This window comes from Panthera leo, chromosome B2, assembly GCF_018350215.1.
Source record: "Panthera leo isolate Ple1 chromosome B2, P.leo_Ple1_pat1.1, whole genome shotgun sequence".
Classification (NCBI taxonomy): domain Eukaryota; kingdom Metazoa; phylum Chordata; class Mammalia; order Carnivora; family Felidae; genus Panthera; species Panthera leo.
In genome coordinates, this window is record NC_056683.1 from 31,202,185 (window position 1) to 31,224,348 (window position 22,164).

Below are 22,164 nucleotides of genomic sequence, written 5' to 3' on the forward strand. Positions count from 1 at the left end.
CAGATCTTCCTTTAAAAGTTTTGTTCTGCCTCTTACTTGCCTGACTGATATCATATTTTTAGGTAGATGTAAAAATATGCAGTTGATTGTTTTTGACAAATTCCCTGAGGATAGGGTTTTTCCAATGAAAGAATTTCTAAACCAGATCAAATAATGACAATGTCCAGTGAAAGGTGCTTTTCCAGGGAGCTATGAAACAGGTCAATCTGGCCATATTCTGGTTGTCTTAAGGCTTCTGTTTCACAGCTACCATGGTTGCAAGGCTGCTATTTTAAAGGCTACCACAGAGTTGGAGAGAGAGGGATAGGAGCAAGCCAAGTTAGGAGCAGGCCAAGTTACAAGGCACAAACTCCTACTGTTCTTAAGAATTTCAGCAGTTCTTCCTGAATAAATACTCCCTGAATTGTTGTACATCATGGTTAACTTCCAGAGTTCTGATTTTGACCATTTGGCCAGTGTTTCATTGCTTTTTTTGGAGAAGTGTATTTATGGAGATCCTCACTCTGCCATTCAGGAAGTCCTGACCTTAAAGATAAATTTATGTAATGGCATTTTGATGTTTCTCTGACATGTTCGGTAATGTGTATGCTGTACAAGAAACTGAAAGTGGCTTCATGATTTGTTTATAACTCAAAATGTCTTTTTATGCACTGTAATGCTGGATCTTTAATTCCAAGGTAAATTAACTTAAAAATAGTCTTCTTCATTGGGGCGTTTGGATGACTCAGTCAGTTAAGGATCTGACTTCACCTCAGGTCATGATCTCATGGTTCGGTTCGTGGGTTCAGGCACCATGTTGGGCTCTGTGCTGACAGCTCAGAGACTGGAGCCTGCTTCGAATTCTGTGTCTCCTCTCTCTCTGCCCCTCCCCCACTCATGCTCCGTCTCTCTCTTTCTCAAAAATAAATAAACATTTAAAAAATTTGTTTTAAATATAGTCTTCATTAATAACTGGTCCATCCAAAGTTTTGTATAAACATAAGTTTCTTTTATAAATTGAATGTGACAGTCTTTAACTTTTGTTACTATTTGTAAGCCTGTGCCAGTCACTTCCTTGGCCCCATGTTATTCTGCTTGCCACAGGCATTTGGATACGCATTGCGCCAATTAAAGTGTTTGTGCATTGCCTGTGTTAGCCAGAGGCCTGACCCCACTGTGTGTGGACTGCTGCTGGAGCACAACTGTGTGCTGCTTCCTCTGCTCATATGCATGGTCTATTACCTCATTGGACTTTATTTATAAAACAGATATTCAAAGACAAACTTACTGAAAGTCCAGCATAGTGAAAGCACAGCATTATACCAAGCAGAGGGCATTCTCAGCAGTGGGCCCTGAACAACTGCATAAGTTGTGTATCTGTGAAGCCAGCCCTAAACCCATCCATTTCATGGAGAAGGTCATTGGAGGATTTTAGTGGTTCCATGTCCAGTGCATATGCAGCATGGTGAAGACTAACATAAGAACACATGGATATGACTGGTTGATTTTTATATCTAAGGTTGACCGTGCAGAATCTTTGCAATGCTATAGGTCTGAATATTACCCATTAGAGTTGTGATGATTTATAAGAGCCACACAAAGAAAAACCAGTCCATTGCTTATATCACAGCAGCTTTTAATTTTTTTTTAATGTTTATTTATTTTTTGAGAGAGAGAGAGACAGAGAGAGAGAGAGACAGTACATGAGCCGGGGAGGGAGAGAGAGTGAGGGAGACACAGAATCCAAGGCAGGCTCCAGGCTCCAAGCTGTCAGCACAGAGCCTGAATCAGGGCTCAGACCCACAAGCCTTGAGCTCATGACCTGACCTTAGGATGGACGCTTAACTGACTGACCTGCCCAGGTGCCCTTCACAACAGCTTTTAGAACAGCAGCTTTCCTGATGCCTGCTTTATAATCATCTTCAGTGAAATAGTTGCAATTAGTCCTCATACAGATATTGTGCCTGATTCCTTAAATTAGATTGTGTGACTATATACTTTGTACCAGATTCTAATAGTATGTTTATTGTTTTAATGTATTAGGAACTTAAAAAAAAATTTTTTAATGTTTATTTATTTTTGAAGGAGAGAGAGACAGAGTGTGAGTGGGGGAGGGGCAGAGAGAGAGGGAGACACAGAATCAGAAGCCTGCTCCAGGCTCTGAGCTGTCAGCACAGAGCCCGACGCGGGGCTTGAACTCACAAACCGCGAGATCATGACCTGAGCCAAAGTCAGATGTTCAACTGACTGAGCCCCCCAGGCACCCTGTATTATTAGGAACTTTAAAAGATATTTATTCAAATTTTGCTTCCTGTTTTGTATCAATATCCATTTTTATCGTTAGGTTGACTATATGTTTATTCATTTAAATTGAATTTTTTAAAAATTTTGTCTTGCTTTTATTTAATAGCATTTATTTAAATCCAGTGTGTTTGTTTTCAGAATAAAATATATTGTATAGGATTTCATTCATTAATAATCACTGATTCCTATTGCCTTCTATGAATCTATATTGAAATAAATCCCAACTTATTCACTTGTAAATTTATGCATATTCAGGATTTTTTAATTTGTAGGCACTGCAGAGTATATCTTTTTTAAGTAGGAATTTTTTTTTGCAAATAGTAAAAATTATAAATTGTAAAAATTCTGAAAAACATGTGGTAAAGATTTTTTAACATTTCCCCATAAATCTTGCTTGAGATTTTAAGATTTCTTTTTTACACTTTCACATTATTTATGATATATTTTAATCCTCCATCTAGCTTAGGAATCCATCCTGTAATAGAAGAACTATTCTCTAATCAAGAAAATAATTTATTTATATGACCGTTAAGATTTTGATTACATGCTATCAGTGGTAGTGAAATTTCTTTATAAAAATACTCAATAATGAGAAAGATCCTATTATTAAAATTCTTCTTTATATATAAAGGACTCTACAGAGCTCTTTAGAGAACTCTTTAGAGTTCAAACTCTTTACAACTTCAACCAGTTATTTCTTTTTTTTTCAAGTTTATTTGCTTATTTTTCCGAGAGAAAAGAGAAAGCACAGGTGCACATGTGAGCAGGGTAGGGGCAGAGAGAGAGGGAGAGAGAGAGATTCCCAAGCAAGCTTCACACTGTCAGTGCAGAGCCAGACATGGGGCTCGATTTCATGAACGTGAGATCATGACCAGAGCCAAAATCAAGAGTTGGACACTCAACTGATTGAGCCACCCAGGTGCCCCAAGTTATTTCTAATCCTAACAGTTGAAATAACAAGACAGAGAGACTGAGAGAATCTTCTTTCAATGACTTATTATCAAAATAATCAAATATTTCATAAGTAATTCAAATATTACAGATTTTCCTGTTAAACATTATTTATACTGTTAATTTTAAAGACATGTTTTGAGAAACTTTACAATTTTGAGAATGAAATACTTGATGAATTGCAGTTTTTCAAAATCTCTCTTAATTATGTGGCTTAGAAATAAATGTGAAAAAGTAAAAAGTAAACAATAAAGTGAGACTGTCACATCTCTTACTTCTAATTCTGTTTTTATAATGAGAAGGCAGATTCCCCTCATCTCTGTTATAATCATCATTCAGGAACCATGTCAAAATTGGTCAGAGTAATGAACCCTTATGATACCATGACTTTACATGTTAACTAACTTACCACTATTACCATATTCGTTTTTGCACAGGAAAATAATAAAAATGATGATCCCTAGACGTAAGAGAGGATAGGTGTTTACATCTGCTTCAGGGTGGAATTCTGAAAAATGAATGACAGAAAATTTCCTTATTGACATCTGGACCAACTTTATTGCTGTTTCTACAATAGAAGTTTTATAATTCAGGTAACCCGTAGGTCTCTGAGCAAGTTTCAATCTTTATAGATAAAGCTCAGGGATCCCATTTCTCCCAAACACTACAGCAGCAGATCACAACAGCCACTGAGAAGACAGCATAGGATTGAGTATTTGAGGGTAAACCAAGGGTTATCCCATGGGTTTTGAAGAACCCTGAGTGCGGACACCTCACAGTAAATGAGGGAATCTCTGCCAAATTCCATGTGTCTCCTCATCACTTTGCTATACTCTATGAAGCCAAAATTGATATAGTCAGACTTTGATCCACAAACCAAATGAAGTCTGACACGTATTTTTGGAAGGCTTGTGATTTCAGAATAGATTTCACATTTTAAAATCATTGAAAAAAAATGAAAAAAACGTGATGCAAAAATGTGAAATTCAAATTTTAGTGCCCATAGAACTCATCTATGTTCAATCTTAGTGTATAGTCTATAACTGTTTTGCACTACAATAATAAAGATGAGTAGCTGCAATCAAGACTGCTTGTAGTGCAGTGATACAGTTATAATTGAGCATCATTTGAATGGCTAGACTATCACACCACAGCAACACTTTATTATATGTCTTTGTTTTATTAGCAGGGAATGCCAGTCATGTCAAAATAAGGAAAGAAGATAAAAGTAGGATTTGAATGAAAAATTTTAAAGTATATTGGAGTGTGGGTTATTTTCTTACTGAATTATATGTATTTATTATGTAAGAGCATTATAAAGCTGTTCTAAAAGAAAACAACATAGAGGGAAGATGGTGGCATAGTAAGAGGACCCTAGGCTTACCTCAGACCATGAATGCCACTTAGATAACTATCAAATCATTTTAAATACCTCAGAAATTGACCTGAAGACTAGCAGAACAAACTCCACAACTAAAGGTAGAGGAGAGACCACATTGAAGAAGGTAGGAAATGCAGAGATGTGACTTAGGGGAGAAATGAATACTGGCTGCTATAAAGGGAAGGGAGCCCTGACCATGGAGAAGTGTGTGTGTGAGAGAGGAGCACACAGGGGAATAAACAAGGAGAATGTTTCCCATAGCCATTGGCTTGGAAAGTGAGAGGGACTGAATTTCATGAGTTCTTGTGATCAGAACTTACCCTGGACTTTAATTGTCATCAGTGGGCTTGGCTCCAGAAGACCCTGCAGACATTGGGGCTGCTCTTGGAGAGAAGGCAAACAACCTATGGACATACAACATATGGTAACTGGCACAATGCCATCACTGGTTACTTAACTTGCATACACCAAGCCCCATCCCCTTGTACTGTGGTGGAACTGCCCTTCTCAGTCAAGCTCATTTAGATCCCAGCACAGCAGGACCCTTCCCCAGAAGACAGCACAAACTTTTGCCCACATTATGTCTCTCAATCAGAGAATTTTGCAGAATTTCAGTTCCAGTGGAGCTGGAGCTCCTCCAGTGGAGGAGGTAACAGGTCTCATTTCACAAGCAGACCAGAGTGCACCTAGTTAAAACAGGCCACATTCAGGCCAAGGACCAAACATTGCGAACAGCAGGCAAAGAAAGCCTCTGTGTACTACTTCCTGGTCTGAAGGACAGAGCAGCCAAAACACAACAGCAGAGTGCATGCAGCACACAAGAGACATTCCCTGAAGTTCCAGGCCCTGGAAACTGCATGACCTCTTCTTCATAAGGCCATTACTTTCAGGGGCAGGACACATAACTGGCTTTTTTAACACAGAGAAGAAGGCAGAGACTGAGACAAAATGTGAAGATGGAGGAATGCCAAATGAAAGAACAAGATAAAGCCATAGCCAGAGATCTAGACTGAAATAGATATAAGTAACATGCCTAATGGAGAATTTAAAGCAACAGTCATAAGGATATTCACTGGGGTTGAGAAAAGAAGCCATCAGGGAGACCATTACCACAGATGTAAGAAGTAAAAAAAGAATCAGAGGCGAAGAATGCAATAAATGAGATTAGAAACAGGCTTGACACAATGCATAGCAGGCTAGAAGAAGCAGAGGAATGAATCAGCAACCTAGAAAACAATATAATGGAAAATAATGAAACTGAACAAAAGAGAAAAGGAAGAATTATATAAAAGGAGAATAGACTTAGGGAACTCAGTGACTCCATCAAACATAACAAACATAATTTGTATTATAAGAGTTGCCAAAGAGAAAAGCAGAAAACTTATTTGAAGAAATAATAACTGAAAACTTCCCAAATCTGGGGAAGGAAACAGACATCCAGATCTGGTAGGAACAGAGAGCTCCCATCAAAATCAACAAAAGCAGACGAACACCAAGACATATTGTTTTTTTTCTTTTTTAAATGTTTATTTATTTTTGAGAGAGAGTGAAAGTGGGGGAGGGGCAAGGAGAGAGGGGGTTCAGAGGATCTGAAGTAGGCTCTGCACTAACAACAGCAAGCCTGATGCAGGGCTCGAACTCATGAATAACAAGATTATGACCTGAGGCAAAGTAGGATGTTCAACCAACTGAGCCACTCAGGTGCCCCAATACCAAGACATATTGTAAATAAATTTGAAAAATATAGTGTAAAAAAAAATCTTAAAAGCAGCAGGACAAAAAACAGTTATTAACTTCTTTTGGGACGGGAAGACCCATAAGTCTAGCTGGATATTTCTCAACAGAAACTTGGCAAACCAGAAGAGATATATTCAAAGTGATGAATGGGAGAAATCTGCAGCCAAGAATACTCTATCCAGTACAGCTCTCCTTCAGAATACAAGAAGTGATACAGAGTTTCCCAGACAAACAAAAACTACAGGAGTTCATGATCACTAAACCAGCCCTGCAAGAAATATTAAAGGTAACTCTTTGATTGGAAAGGAGAGACCAAAAGTGACAGTAGAAAAGACAAAAACATTAAAATGAGCATTTCTATAAAAAATCAGTTAAGGAACTCATAATAAAAGGATATAAAATATGGTAACATACACCTATAACGGGGAGGATAGGAGAAAAGAATGTCTTCAATCTTAAATGACCATCAACTTAATATAGACTGTTATATGCAAAAACTAATGGTAACCATATATCAAAAAACACTAATAAACATGCAAAGAATAAAGAGAAAGAAAATCCAAATATACCATTATAGAAAAGCACCAAAGTATGAAAGAGAAAGATAAGAAAAGGTCAGAGAAAATCTGTAGAAACAACCACAAAACAGTAATAAAATGGCAAGAAATACATATCTATCAGTAATTACTTTGAATGTAAATGGACTAAATGCTCCAATCAAAAGACAGAGAGTGTCAGAATGGATTAAAAAAACCCAAGACCTATCCATAGGCTACCCACAAGACACTCATTTTAGACCTGAAGATACCAGCAGATTGAAAGTGAGGGGATGCAGAAACCCTTATCAGACAAATAAATGTCAAAAGAAAGCCAGAATACCAATATTTATATCAAACAAACTGGTCTTTAAAACAAAGACTATAATAAGAGACCAGGAAGGACACAATATAATAATTAAAAGGACAATACAAGAAGATATAATAATTGTAAATATTTATACACCCAATATGAGAGCATACAAATACATAAACAAATTAATAACAAACATAAAGGATAATAATCCATAATAACAGGGGCTTTAACAACCCACTTATATCAATGGAAGGATCATCTAAAGTGAAAATAAATCAAGGAGACAATAGCATTGAATGACACACTGGGCCAGATGAACTGAACAGGTATATTCAGAACATTCTATTCTAAAACAGCAGAATACACATTCCTTTCAGGTGCACATGGAACATTATCCAGAATAGATCACATATTAAGGCACAAAACAAGTGTCAACAAATTTAAAATGATCAAAGTTGTGCCATGCATCTTTTCTGACAACAATTCCCTGAAATTAGAAATCAACAAAAGAAAATATCTGGAAAGACCACAAATATGTGGAGGTTAAATGACATACTACTAAACAATGAATGTGTCACCCGAGAAATCAAAGAAGAAATCACAAAGTACATGGAAACAAATGAAAATGAAAACACAATAATCCAAAACCTTTGGAACATGGCAAAAGTGGTACTAAGAGTGAAGTTTATTGCAATACAGGCTTACCTCAAGAAGAAAGAAAAAAATCTCAAATAGAAAACCTGATCTTACACCTAAAAACTCTAGAAAAGGAAAAAGAAACAAAACCCCAAACAAGCAGATGGAAGGAAATAATATATATTAGAGCAGAAATAAATGATATAGAAATTAAAAAACAATAGAACATATCAATGAAACCAGGGGCTGGTTCTTTGAAAAGATCAGCAAAATTGATAAACCTCTAACTACACTCATAAGAGAGATGAGAGAGAAAGAGAGAGAGAGAGAGAGAGAAGACTCAAATAAAGAAAATCAAAAATGAGAGAGGAGAAATAACAACCAACACCACAGAAATACAAACAAGAGAACACAATGAAAAATTACATGCCAACAAATTATACAACCTGGAAGAAATGGATAAATTGCTAGAAACATATGACTTACCAAAATTGAATCATGAAGAAATAGAAAATTTGAATAGACCAATAACCAGCAAAGAAATTGAATCAGTAAGTTAAAAATTCCCAACCAACAAAAGTCCAAGGCTAGATGGCTTCACAGGCGAATTCTACCAAACATTTGAAGAAGAGTTAATAGCTATTCCTCTAAAACTATTCTAAAAATTACTAAAGGAAGGAAAGCCTCCAAATTCATTCTATGAGTATCATTTCCCTGATACCAAGCCAGATAAAAACACCACACAAAAAAGAGCACTATAGGCCAATATTTCTGATGAACATAGGTGCAAAAAATCAACAAAATGCTAACAAACCAAATCCAACAATACATTTAAAAATTCGTTCACCACCATGAAGTGGTATTTATTCCTTGGCTTCAGGGGTGGTTTAATATTTTCAAATCAATCAATGTGATATACCACCTTAATGAAAGAAAGCATAAGAACCATAGGAACATTTCAATGGATGCAGAAAAAGTATTTGACAAAGTACACATCCATTCATGATAAAAACCCTCAACATAGTAGGTTTAGAGGGAACATCCCTCAACATAAGAAAGGCCATAACTGGAAAATCCATAGGTAACATTGTCCTCAATGGGAAAAACTGAGAGCTTTTCCTCTACATTAAGGAACAAGACAGGGATTTCCATTCTTACCACTTTTATGCACGTAGTACTGGAAGTCCTAGTACAGCAATTAGGCAACAATAACAAAAAATAAATAAATAAAAGACATCCAAATAGGCAAAGGAAAAGTAAAACTCATTATTTGCAGATGACATGATACTCTATGTAGAAAACTTGAAAGACTCCACCAAAAAACTGCTAGAACTGATACATGAATTCAGTAAAGTCACAAAATCAATGTATAGAAATCTGTTTCATTTCTATACACCAATAATGAAGTAGCAGAAAGAGAAATTAAATCAATCCTATTTACAGTTGCACCAAAAACAATAAGATTCCCAGGAATAAGCCTACCCAAAGAAGTGAAAGAACTGTACCCTGAAAACTATAAAACACTGATGAAAGAAACTGAAGATGACACAGAGAAATGGAAAGACATTCCATGATTGTGGATTAGAAAAACAAACATCATTAAAATATCAATACCACCCAAAGCAATCTAAACAGTTATGAAATCCCTACCAAAATACTACCAGCATTTTTCACAGAGCTAAAACAAGCAATCCTAAAATTTTTATGAAACCACAAAAGGCCCCAAATAGGCAAAGCAACCTTGAAAAAGCAAAGCAAAGTTGTAGACATCACAATTATGGACTTCAAATTACATTACAAATCTGTAGTATTCAAAACAGTATGGTACTGGCACAAAAATAGACACATTGATCAATAGAACAGAATAGAAAACCAAGAAATTAACCCACAAGTATATGGTTAATTAATGTCTGACAAAGCAAGAGAGAATTTCCACTGGCTAAAGATTATCTCTTCAACAAATGTTGTGAAAACTGGCAACATGCAAAAGAATGAAACTGGACTATTCTCGTTCACCACACACAAAAATAACTCAAAGTGTAATAAAGACCTGAATGTGAGACCTGAAATCACAAAATTCCCTGAAGAAAGCACAGATAGTAATTTCTCTGACATTGGGCATAGCAACTTCTTTCTAGATATGTCTCCTGAGGCAAGGGAAACAAAAGCAAAAATAAACTCTTGTGACTACAGCAAAATAACAAGCTTTTGCATAGAGAATGAAGCAACCAACAAAACGAGAAGACAACCTATGGAATAGGAGAAGATATTTGCAAATTACATATCCAATAAAGGGTTAGTATGCAAAATACATTAGGAACTAGTATAAGGACACTTGGGTGGCTCAGTTGGTTAAGTGTCCAACCAACTTTGGCTCCGGTCATGATCTCACAGTTGGTGAGTTTGAGTGCTGTGTCAGGCTCTGTGCTGACAGCTCAGAGCTGGGAGCCTTCTTCGGATTCTGTGTCTCCCTCTCTCTTTGCCCCTCCCCTGCTCACTTTCTCTCTCTCTCTCTCAAAAATAAACATTAAAAAAAAACTAGTAAAGCTTGACACCCAAAAATAAATAATCCAATTTAAAAATGGGCAGAAGACATGAATAGACATTTTTCCAAAGAAAATATCCAAATGACCAATAGATACATGAAAAGATGCTCAACATCACTCATCTTCAGGGAAATACAAATTAGAACAACGTGAAGTACAACCTGACACCTATCAAAATGGCTAAAATCAACAACACAAAAATGAAGTGTTTGCAAGGATGTGGATAAAGGGGAATCTTCTTGCACTGTTGGTGGGAGTGCAAAGTGGTGCAGTCGCTCTGGAAAACAGTATGGAGGTTTGTAAAAAATTAAAAATAGAACTAATTTATGATCCAGCAATTGCACTACTAGGTATTCACCCAAAGAATACAAAAATACTAAATCTAAGGGGTACATGCATCCCAATCTTTATAGAAACATTATTTACAATAGCCAAATTTGGAAATAGCTCAAGTGTCCATTGATGAGTGGATAAAGATGTGGTACACACACACACACACACACACACACACACACACACAGGAATATTACTCAGCCATCAAAAAGAATGAAATCTTGCCACTTGCAAAAACATGGATGGAACTAGGCAGTAGTGAAATAAGTCAGAGAAAGACAAATACCAAATGATTTCATTCATGTGTGGAATTTAAGAAACAAAGCAAATGAGCAAAGGGAAAGAGAGAAAGAGGCAAAAGAAATAGACTGTTAACTATAGAGAAAAAGTTGATGGTTACCAAAGGGGAGGTGGGTGGGAGAATGTATTAAATAGGTGATGAGGAATAAGGACTACACTTGTGATGAGCACTGGGTATTGTATGGAATTGTTGAATCACTATATTATACACATGAAACTAATATTACATTATATGTCAACTAACTGAAATTTAAAATAAAAACTGGAAAAAAAGATAAAAACATACATTGGCATTACCATAGTAGCTCTCATCACAATATTCTCAAATTATGGTAAAGCAACTCTAAGATAAATTTTTAAAATTTTAAATTAAATATGTTAGAAGGATTTCTTCATGAAAATAAAAAAAAAATTGAGGCTATAACCAAAATAAGTTTCAGGTACTCATTTTTCAGTCAAGCAAGAGAAGGCATTGACCAATGGTGAACTAAATTAAATTGTGTTTGATTGAAACAGTCCAAAAAATTTGCCTAGAGAAAATAAACAAGTATATTAGTCTTTTGGTGAGAACATTTGTTTAAAGACTTGAAGACATTGGGAACAATATCATTAGTCAATTAAGAAGCCAAGACATTATATAGTTCTGGGGAAAGACTGAATAGACACGCATTTCTCTTTTCCTCATAATAACTACAGCCTAAAACCCTGTAATATATGTAAAAAAATACAAGAATACTCTGAAATGTGGAGAGATAAAGGTAGAAAGACTAGGGACCTTGAGGCTCAAAAAATGATACATGTGAGTTTTCTGGGTTTTCCTTTTGCCTAATATCCATGACTGGATACTGGAGAAACCAATCACCCAGAAATGTCAATGGGCAAAGATTCCTCAAATCATCCTTGAGGAAAGGCTGCCATTTGATGCCAAAGGCCCAGAAATGAGCAACATAGCAAGACAGAAACTTTTCAGGCAAGAACTCTCCTATGCCAACCAAACACAAAGAAAAAACTGGTACTCCTCTCCCACTATTCAGCAATGATCGAGGAGCCTAGACATTCACCTTCACTCAACTAACAATGTGTCCCTTCCTCACCTGAATGAATGTCAGTGGAGGCCAGCATAGCAATCAGAGAAGAAAAAGGAATAAAAGGCATCCAAATTGGCAAGGAAGATGTAAAATTTTCACAATTTGCAGATGACATAATATTATAGATAGAAGACCCAAAAGACTACACCAAAAATCTATCAGAACTGATAAATGAATCCAGTAAAGTCACAGGATACAAAATCAATGTACAGAAATCTGTTGCATTTCTATACAATAATAATGAAGTAGAAGAAAGAGAAATTAAGAAAACAATCCCATTTACAATTGCATCAAAATAATAAAATGCCTAGGAATAAACTTAACCAAGGAGGCAAAGGAACTGTAGTCTGAAGTCTATAGAACACTGATGACAGAAATTAAAGATGACACGAATATTCCATGGATTGGAAGAATTAATATTGTTAAAATGTTCACAGTACCCAAGGAAATCTACAAATTTAATGCAATCCCTATTAAAATACCAACAACATTTCACAGAACTAGAACAAATAGCCTTAAATTTTTAATGAAAGTACTGAAGACCCTGAAGAACCAAAGCAATCTTGAGAAAGAAGAACAAAACTGGGGGTATCACAATTCCAGATTTCAAGATATGCTATACAGCTGTAGTAATCAAAATAATATGGTACTGGCAAAAACAAAAACAAAAACAAAAACAAAAACAAAAACAAAAAAAAAACAAAAAACCCAGACACATAGACCAATAGAACAGAATAGAAAGCCAAGAAATAAACCTGCAACTACCTGGTCAATTAATCTTTGAGAAAGCAGGAAAGAATATCCAATGGGAAAAAGACAGTCTCTTCACTACATGGTGCTGGGAAAACTGGACAGCTACATGCAAAAGAATGACACTGAACCACTTTCTTACACCATACACAAAAATAAACTCAAAATGGATTAAGGACCTAAATGTGGGACCTGAAACCATAAAAAGTCCTAGAAGACAGGACAGGAAGTAATTTTTCTGACATTTGCCATAATAACATTTTTCTAGATGTTTCTCCTGAGGCAAAAGGAATAAAAGCAAAAAAAAGTATTGGGGCTACATCAAAATAAAAAGCTTCTGTACAGTAAAGGAAACAATAAACAAAACTAAAAGGCAACCTATGGAATTAAATAAAGTATGTAAAACCTTGGATTGCAAGTACCTTGTTCTGCAAGTGTTCTGCAAGATGAGCAAACATGTCTAATAAATTTTAACTTGATAAACAAAATATGTCTTATAATACTAGTGGTACGTGACACCAAATGTCACATGATCACAACTGAGCCAATTGTTCTTGAAATCCTTTTTGATATACAAGTGTTTTGGATTACAAACATGTTTCCAGAATGAATTATGCTCGCAAACCAAGGTTTTACTGTATTTGCAAATGACATATCCGATAAACACTTAGTATCCAAAATATATAAAGAACTTATACAACTCAACAGCCAAAAACCAAAAAAATCCAATTAAAAAGTGTGCAGAGGGGCGCCTGCATGGCTCAGTTGGTTGAGCATCTGACTTTGGCTCAGGTCATGATCTCACAGTTGGTGGGTTCAGGCCCCACATCAGGCTCTGTGCTGACAGCTCAGAGCCTGGAGCCTGCTTCAGATTCTGTGTCTCTCTCCCTCTCTGCCCCTCCCCTGCTTGTGCTCTGTCTCTCAAAAATAAATAAATGTTAAAAAAAATTTTTTTAAAGTGTGCAGAAGTGGGGAGCTCAGTCAGTTAGGTGTGCGACTTTGGCTCAGGTCATGATCTCCAGGTTTGTGGTTCTGAGCACTGCGTTGAGCTCTGTGCTGACAGCTCAGAGCTTGGAGCCTGCTTTGGATTCTGTGTCTCCACCTCTCTCTCCGCCCCTCCCCTACTCTCGTACTGTCTGTCTCTCTCCCTCTCAAAAATAAATAAACATTAAAAAAAATTTTAAAAGTACAGAAGCCATGAACAGATATTTCTTCAAAGAATATATACACATGAAAATATGTTCAACATCATTCATCATCAGGGAAATACAAACTCAAACTACAAAGAGATATTATTTCACACCTATCACAATGGCTAAAATAAAAAACACAGAAACAAGTTTTGGCGAGGATGTGTAGAAACCCTCCTGCACTGTTGGTGGAAATGTAAACTGATGCAGCCTCTCTGGAAAATAGTATAGAGGTTCTCAAAAAAATGAAAATAGAACTACCCTATGATCCAGTAATCACATTACTGGGTATTTATTCCAAAAACATAAAAACACTAATTCAAAGGGATACATGCATCCCTATGTTTATAGTGAGCAGTATTTAAAATTGCCAAATTATGGAAGCAGGCCTAGGGCCTATCAATAGATAAATGGATAAAGAAGAAGTGATATATATATATATATATATATATATATATATATATATACACACACACACACACACACACACACACACACACACAAAACGGAACACTATTCGGCGAAAAAAAAAAATGAAATCTTGCCATTTACAACAATGTGAATGGATCTAAAAAGCATAATGCTAAGCAAAATAAGTCAGCCAAAGAAAAATACCATATAATTTCACTCATATGTGGAATTTAAGAAACAAAACAAAGAAAAAAGAGAGAAACCAAAACACAGACTCTTAACTATAAAGAACCAACAGAAGATGACTAGAAGGAAGATTGGTGGGGGGAATAGGTGAATAGGTCATGGGGGTTAAAATCAAAGTAGCCCAATGCCATAATATTCTTGCATGAAACATTTTTGGAGCATAATATAAATCTTATATGAGGACAACTTGAATGATACCCCACTGATGACTGGAAAGAACTTTTTTCCATTCTGTATCTGGATAGTCCTTGATTATTTATTTTTCCAATCAGGAAAAATTAATCACTTATTCACAGTCTTATTACACATTGATATTTTCCCCAACTTACTACCAATCAGAACTACAGTCAGTATAGGTTGGCTCTCCACTCTAGTCCTAAAACCCTGAGTTGATGCACATTAAAATGTATTCACTATGAATATTAATAGTCCTTTAGAATTCCATAGCAACACGTTCCTTTGAAAAAACTTTTATTACATTATTACACAGAATGGTTAGTATAAGAGTGTTGGTTTTCAATCCTATAAAGTCATCTTTCTCACCTTTTAGAATGTAAATACCACACTTATTAAATGTTAATATCTGTATATATATTTGAATAAATGGCATTCCAATGACATGCAGAAAAGGATGGATTGAAGTGAGATCACTCTAGGAGTTGGAATTGTGAGGTTAGAGTAGAGAGAAAAGCAAAATTTAAACCATGCAGAAAGCATCTGACTCAGGAGCATTGCTGATAGAAGAGGGGAAGTATAGGGACAGAGAGACTCTCCAAAGTAACTTGCGTGGGCAAAAATGAGAAAGGAGAATGACATGGGAAAAAAAAAAGAAATATGCAATGAGAGATTATTGAACTGAGAGCTTTGGGACAGTTTGTAATTAGGGAATGAGAAGAAATGAGAAGTCAGGTTGACCGGCCCTGAGAGAATAACAGCTCCAACACTTAGTTGCACCCTAGTGCAAATTGCATCCTAGTGTCTGCTTTATTTTTGTGGTTCAAATACTTTTCTTAGAAGCACTAGACATATGAGCTCACATACATGCGCGCTTTCACGCGCACACGCGCGCGCGTGCACACACACACACACACACACACACACACAATAATAGCAGGAACAGCAGTAAAACTTACTTTTATGTGTCTCATTATTCATAAGTGAATTTGTATCTAGACCTGTTTGCTGAGTCACCATCTTAGGAAGGAGTTCTTTTCAGGTCCGTCACTCGTGGCCTAAAAGAAATTCCCAACTCTGTTCTGAGCTGCGTTGGCAGGATTCTGAAATGTCTTTGTGTTCCTTATACAAGCACAGGGATGAGAGATTATGCCACCCAGGGCAATATCCTGGGTCAGACAGAAGTGTCAGTCACATAAAGGTATGCTGTTCCTGAGTTCTGTAGTTAGGTGGAGTATGAACTTATTCCAGAAGCCAGGACACCCTGGACTCTGGACCTTATATAATCATAAAACATATTTTCGTTGTGATTGTTCACTTACTCGAATACACGCACAATTTATCTTGCCTGTGTCTAGATCTCCAGTGCATTGTTGAATAGAAGTGGTAAGGGTGGATAACCTTTTTGTTCCTTAGAGGAAAGATTTGAGACTTTCATCATTTTTTTAAATGTTATTTGTTTTTGAGAGAGACAGAGACAGAGCACGAGCAGGGTTGGGGCAGAAAGAGAGACAGAATCTGAAGCAGGCTCCAGGCTCTGAGCTATCAGCACAGAGCCCGATGCAGGGCTCGAACTCACAAACGGTGAGATCTTTACCTGAGCTGAAGTGGGATGCTTAACTGAGCCACCCAGGTGCCCCAAGACTTTCATCATTTAATATGATGTTATTTTATAAATGGCCTTCATCAGTTTGAAAACATTCCCTTCTATTTCTAGTGTATTAAGTGTTTTATTTTGTCTGTTTTAATTAGGAAAAGACATTGGATTTTGTCAAAAATTTTTTTTACATCCATTGAGATGGTAATGTGTTTTTTCTCATTCTATTAAATATGGTGTATTATATTGATTGGTTTTTGTATGCTGAGCCAACTCTGCATTTCTAGGGTAAATCCCACTTTGTTATCATGTGTAATCCTTTTAATATGCTGCTGGAGTCAGTTTGCTAATATTTTGTTGAGGATTTTTGCATCTATATTCATAACAGCTACTGGTCTATAGTTTTTGTTTCTTGTAATGCCTTTCTCTGGCTTTGAGATCAGGGTAATCTGGCTTCATAGATTGAATAAAAAATGTTCCCACCTTTTCTGTTTTTTGGAAGAGTTTGAGAAAGATTGGTGTTGATGTTTCTTCAAAACTTTGGTCGAATTCACTAGTGAAATCATCTAGGCTGGGCTTTTTTTTTTCTTTGATAGTTTTTTAAATATGAACTTAATCTATTATTATAGGCATATCCATATTTTCCATTTTTTCTGGAGTCACTTTAGTAGTTTGTTTCTAAGAATTCATTTCATTTAGTTTATCTGATCTAGTTTATCAGCATTTGTTCATAGTATTCCTTTATAATCGTTCCTGTTCTGTAAGGCTTATAGTAATGTCTCCTCCTTCTTTCCTGATTTTAGTGTTTTGGGTCATCTATTTTTTGCTAAATGTTTATCACTTCTGCTGATCTTCAGAAAACCAGCTTCTGGTTTCATTATTTTCTCTACTGTTTTTCTATTCTTCTGTTGTCTCTTCACTCTAATATTTATTATTTCCTTCTTTCTGTTTGCTCTTAGTATGTTCTTTTATTTCCCAGTGTCTTAAGGTAGAATTTTAGGGTATTGGTTTGAGATCTTATTTTTTTTTCCCCTTTTTAATGTAGCTGTTTATAGCTATAAATTTCTCTCTTGGCTCTGTTTTCACTACATACCTTAAGTTTTGGTGTTTTTCATTTTAATTTTTGTTCATATCAAAGTATTTCCTAACTTCTTGTGACTTTGACTCATGGGTTCTTTATGAGTGTGCTGTTTAATTCCCACATATTTGTAAGTTTCCTGAATTTTATTTTGATACTTATTTTTAATTTCATTTCATTGCAAAAAAGAACATATTTTTACGACTTTAATTTTTTACATTTATTAAGACCGTTTCTAACATATTTTCTATCTTGTAAATGTGTTTTCTGCTGTTGTCAGGTGGGGTGTTCTATAGATGTCTATTATGTCCAGTTGGTTTATAAAGTCTCCTATTTCCGTATTATAATTAAACTAGTTGTTTTATCTATCTATTGAAAGTGGAACATGGAAATCTCCAATTATTATTGTTGAACAGTTTCTCCCCTTGATCCTGTCAGTTTCTCCTTCGTGTATTTTGGGGCTCAATTGTTAGGTACATATATGTTTATAATTGCTATATCTTATTTATGGACTGATGCTCTTTAATTATATAATGTTTTTCTTTATCTCTTGTAACAATGTTTGCTTTAAGGTATATTAAAGTGTGATATTAGTGTCACCACTCTAGCTCTCCTTCATTTATTGTTCACATGGTCTTTTATTTTCAATCTATTTATGTCCTTGAATATAAAGTGAGCCTTTATTGAAAATATGTAATTATATCATGTTTTTTTTTGACAGAGAGAGACAGAGAGAGACAGAGCATGAACGGGGAGGGCCAGAGAGAAAGGGAGACACAGAATCTGAAACAGGCTCCAGGCTCTGAGCTGTCAGCACAGAGCCTGACGCGGGGCTCGAACTCACAGACTGCGAGATCATGACCTGAGCCAAAGTTGGACGCTTAACCAACTGAGCCACCCAGGCGCCCCGTCATGTTTTTAAATCCTTTCTGCCAGTCTGCCTTTTATAGAAGAGTATAATCATCTACATTTTATGTAATTACTAATAAAAAAGACCTGCAATTTTGCCTTTTCTTCTGTGTGTCTTATTTTCCCCATCAATGCCTCTATTTATGCCTTCTTTGTGTACAAATGATATTGTCTAATGTGCCATTTTAGTTCTTTTTTGTTGTTGTTATCATGTTGTATAATTTTAGCCTATGTTGGTAGTTATTTCACTGAGAACTACAACTAACCTGTTAACTTATAAAAGTCTGATTTATATTAACAGCAATTTGATCTCAATAGTTTAAAAAAATTGAGGTCCTCCACTCCTTTTATGCTGTTATCATGGCAAATTATATCTTTATGCATTATATGCCCATCAATTTAATTTATATTTACTGTTTTATGCAGCTGCTTTTTAAATCAGATAGGAACAATGAATTATAAGCAAAAATACATATATATTTGTCTTAAATTTACCTATGTAGTTAATTTTACCAGTGTTATTTATTTCTTTATATAGATTTGAATCACTGTCTAGTATCCTATCATTTTAGCATTTTTGTGTGTGGGGGATAGACCTATTAGCATCTAACACTCTCAGTTTTTGTAGATTTGAATATGTCTTGGTTTGTCTCTCATTTTTTGAAGGATAGTTTTGCTGGATATAAAATTTTTGCTTGAAAAGTTTTTGCTTTTAGCTCTTCAAGTATGTCATTCCACTGCTTGTGACTTCCATAGTTTCTTCTTTTTCTTTAAAACTTTTTTTAACATTTATTTATTTTTGAGAGACAGAGCAGGAGCAGGGGAGGGACAGAGAGAGGGAGATATGGAATCTGAAGCAGGGTCCAGGCTTTGAACTGTCAGCACAGAGCCTGATGTGGGACTTGAACCCACAAACTGTGAGATCATGACCTTAGCGGAAGTCAGATGCTTAACCGACTGAGCCGCCCAGGCACCCTATGGCCTCCATAGCTTCTGATGAGAAATAAGCTGGTAATTTTATAGATGATCACTTCCCCATTGTGAGTCATTTCATTATTACTGTTGTGAAAATATTATTTTTATGTTTGTTTTTTTAATTTCAGCAGTTTGTTTATGATGTGTCTCAGCATGACTCTCTTTGAGTTTATCCTATTTAGAGTTTGTCCAGCCTTTTGAATGTGTAGATTAAAATTTTTCATCAAATTTTGAATGGTTTTGGTCACTAGTCTTTCAAATATTATTTATGCTCCTTTCTTTTCTCTTCTACTTCTGGAAGTCCCATTATATTTATTGATATACTTGATGGTTTCAGACATTTCTCTTTGGCTCTGTTGATTATTTTTTTTTCTTTTTGTTCTTCAGACTGGTTAATCTCAACTGGCCCACTTTTAAATTCACTGATTGTGTTATACCTTCCGAAACCTGATGTTGAGTCTCTCTAGTAAATTATTTCAACTATACCAGAATTTCTGTTTCTTTTTCACAATTTCTCTTTACTGATATTCTCAAATTGGTGAGACATCATTCTTATAATTTTCTTTAGCACTATAGACATGCTGTACTTTAGAGTTTTTATCTACCCTTTATTGGTGGCTTAAGCTTTGAAACCACAGAAGAAAATTGGAAGAACTACTACCAGCAATGGGGAAAACTTCCAGATTGTGTGGTCATGAGTGATCCTGTGAGCAAAAGATCAAGAGGATTTGGTTTTGTAACTTTTTCATCTGTGACTGAGGTTGATGCTGCCATGGCTGCAAGACCTCATTCAATTGATGGGAGAGTGGTTGAGCCAAAATGTGCTGTTGCAAAAAAGGAAACTGGAAAACCAGGGGCTCATGTAACTGTAAAGAAGCTGTTTTTTGGTGGAACTAATGAAGACAGTAGGGATATCATCTTAGAGATTACTTCAAGAAATATGGAAAGATTGATACCATTGATATAATTACTGATAGGCAGTATTGAAAGAAAAGATGCTTTGGATTTGTTACTTTTGATGATCATGATCCTGTGAATAAGATTGTGTTGCAGGGGCGCCTGGGTGGCTCAGTTGGTTAAGCATCCGACTTCAGCTCATGTCATGATCTCATGGCTTGTGGGTTCGAGCCCTGCATTGGGCTCTGTGCTGACAGCTCGGAGCCTGAAGCTTGTTTCAGATTCTGTGTGTGTCTCTTTCTCTGTCCCTCCCTCACTTACACTCTGTCTCCCTCTGTCTCAAAAATAAATAAACGTTAAAAAAAAGATTGTGTTATAGAAATATTATACCATCAGTGGTCATAATGCAAAAGTAAGAATGGTTTTGTGTAGACAAGAAATGCAGGAAGGCCAAAGTTCTAGAAGTGGAAGAGGAGGAAACTTTGGTTTTGGAGATTCTCCTGGTGGTGGTAGAAATTTTGGACAAGGACCAGGAAATAATTTTAGGGGAGGATCTGATGCATATGAAGTGGTTGTGGATTTGGGGATGGTTGTAATGGGTATGGAAGAGAACCAACAGGTGGCAATTTTAGAGGTAGCCCTGGTTATGGATGAGGAAGAAGAAGATATAGTGGTGGGGGACCTGGATGTAGCAACCAGGATGGGGGCTACAGAGGTGGTTATGACAACTGTGGAGGAGGAAATTATGGAAGTGGAAATTACAATGGTTTTGGAAATTATACCTAGTAACCTTGTAACTATAGTCCAATGAAAGTGGAATCTTTGGTGGTACCAGGAACATGTGAGGCCATATGGTGGAGGCAACTATGGTCCTAGAGGCAACTATGGTCCTACAGGCAGTGGAGGAAGTGGGGGTTATGGGGGAAGAAGTCAAAATTCAGCTTCTTCCTATTTGCCATGGGCTTCATTGTATAAATAGGAGAGAATGAAAGCTCTCAGAATTAATAGAACAGCTTCAGGTTATTGAAATAACAATGTTAAGGAAACTCATATCTCAGTCATGCATAAATATGCAATGATAAGGCAGAAGAGACCAGAGCAGATGCAGAGAGCCATTTTGTGAATGGATTGAATTATTTAATACCATTACCCTACTGTTGAAGAAAAATTGCTTAAAAAAAATGTTCCTTTGACACAGTCTCTTAGCTTTATAATTATTATTTCTTTCTAGTGGTTTTTGTAAGAGTATAGAAGCACTCTTTTTTGATAGTGTTAAATTTGTCAGTTTCAGATGACATGTAAAATCTTTTTAAAGATTTTTCTCAAGGTTTTGAAAAGCTATTAGGATTATGGTGTAATAAGGCATAACATTTTTCCTTAAAAAACAATGTAAGTGCATGGGTACAGTTGAGAGGCTGTTGTACACTTATAATTTAATAAAATAATTCTAAATGAAAAGAAAATAAAATTTTTACCTACCAAATCAAATGTCTGGATTTCCTCAGGAATATTTTCTATTGAGTTTTTGTTTTTCCTGTGTATTATTTTTTTTGTTTTTTTTCAATATATGAAATTTATTGTCAAATTGGTTTCCATACAACACCCAGTGCTCATCCCAAAAGGTGCCCTCTTCAGTACCCATCACCCACCCTCCTCTCCCTCCCACTCCCCATCAACCCTCAGTTTGTTCTCAGTTTTTAAGACTCTCTTATGTTTTGGCTCTCTCCCACTCTAACCCCTTTTTTTTTCCTTCCCCTCCCACATGGATTTCTGTTAAGTTTCTCAGGATCCACATAAGAGTGAAACCATATGGTATCTGTCTTTCTCTGT

General features: G+C 35.9%; 1 pseudogene; it reads left to right on the forward strand.

Moving 5' to 3' along the window:
* Nucleotides 1-5,195: 5,195 nt before the first annotated feature.
* On the forward strand, nucleotides 5,196-21,313 carry LOC122220657 (annotated as a pseudogene).
* The last annotated feature ends 851 nt before the right edge of the window (nucleotides 21,314-22,164 follow it).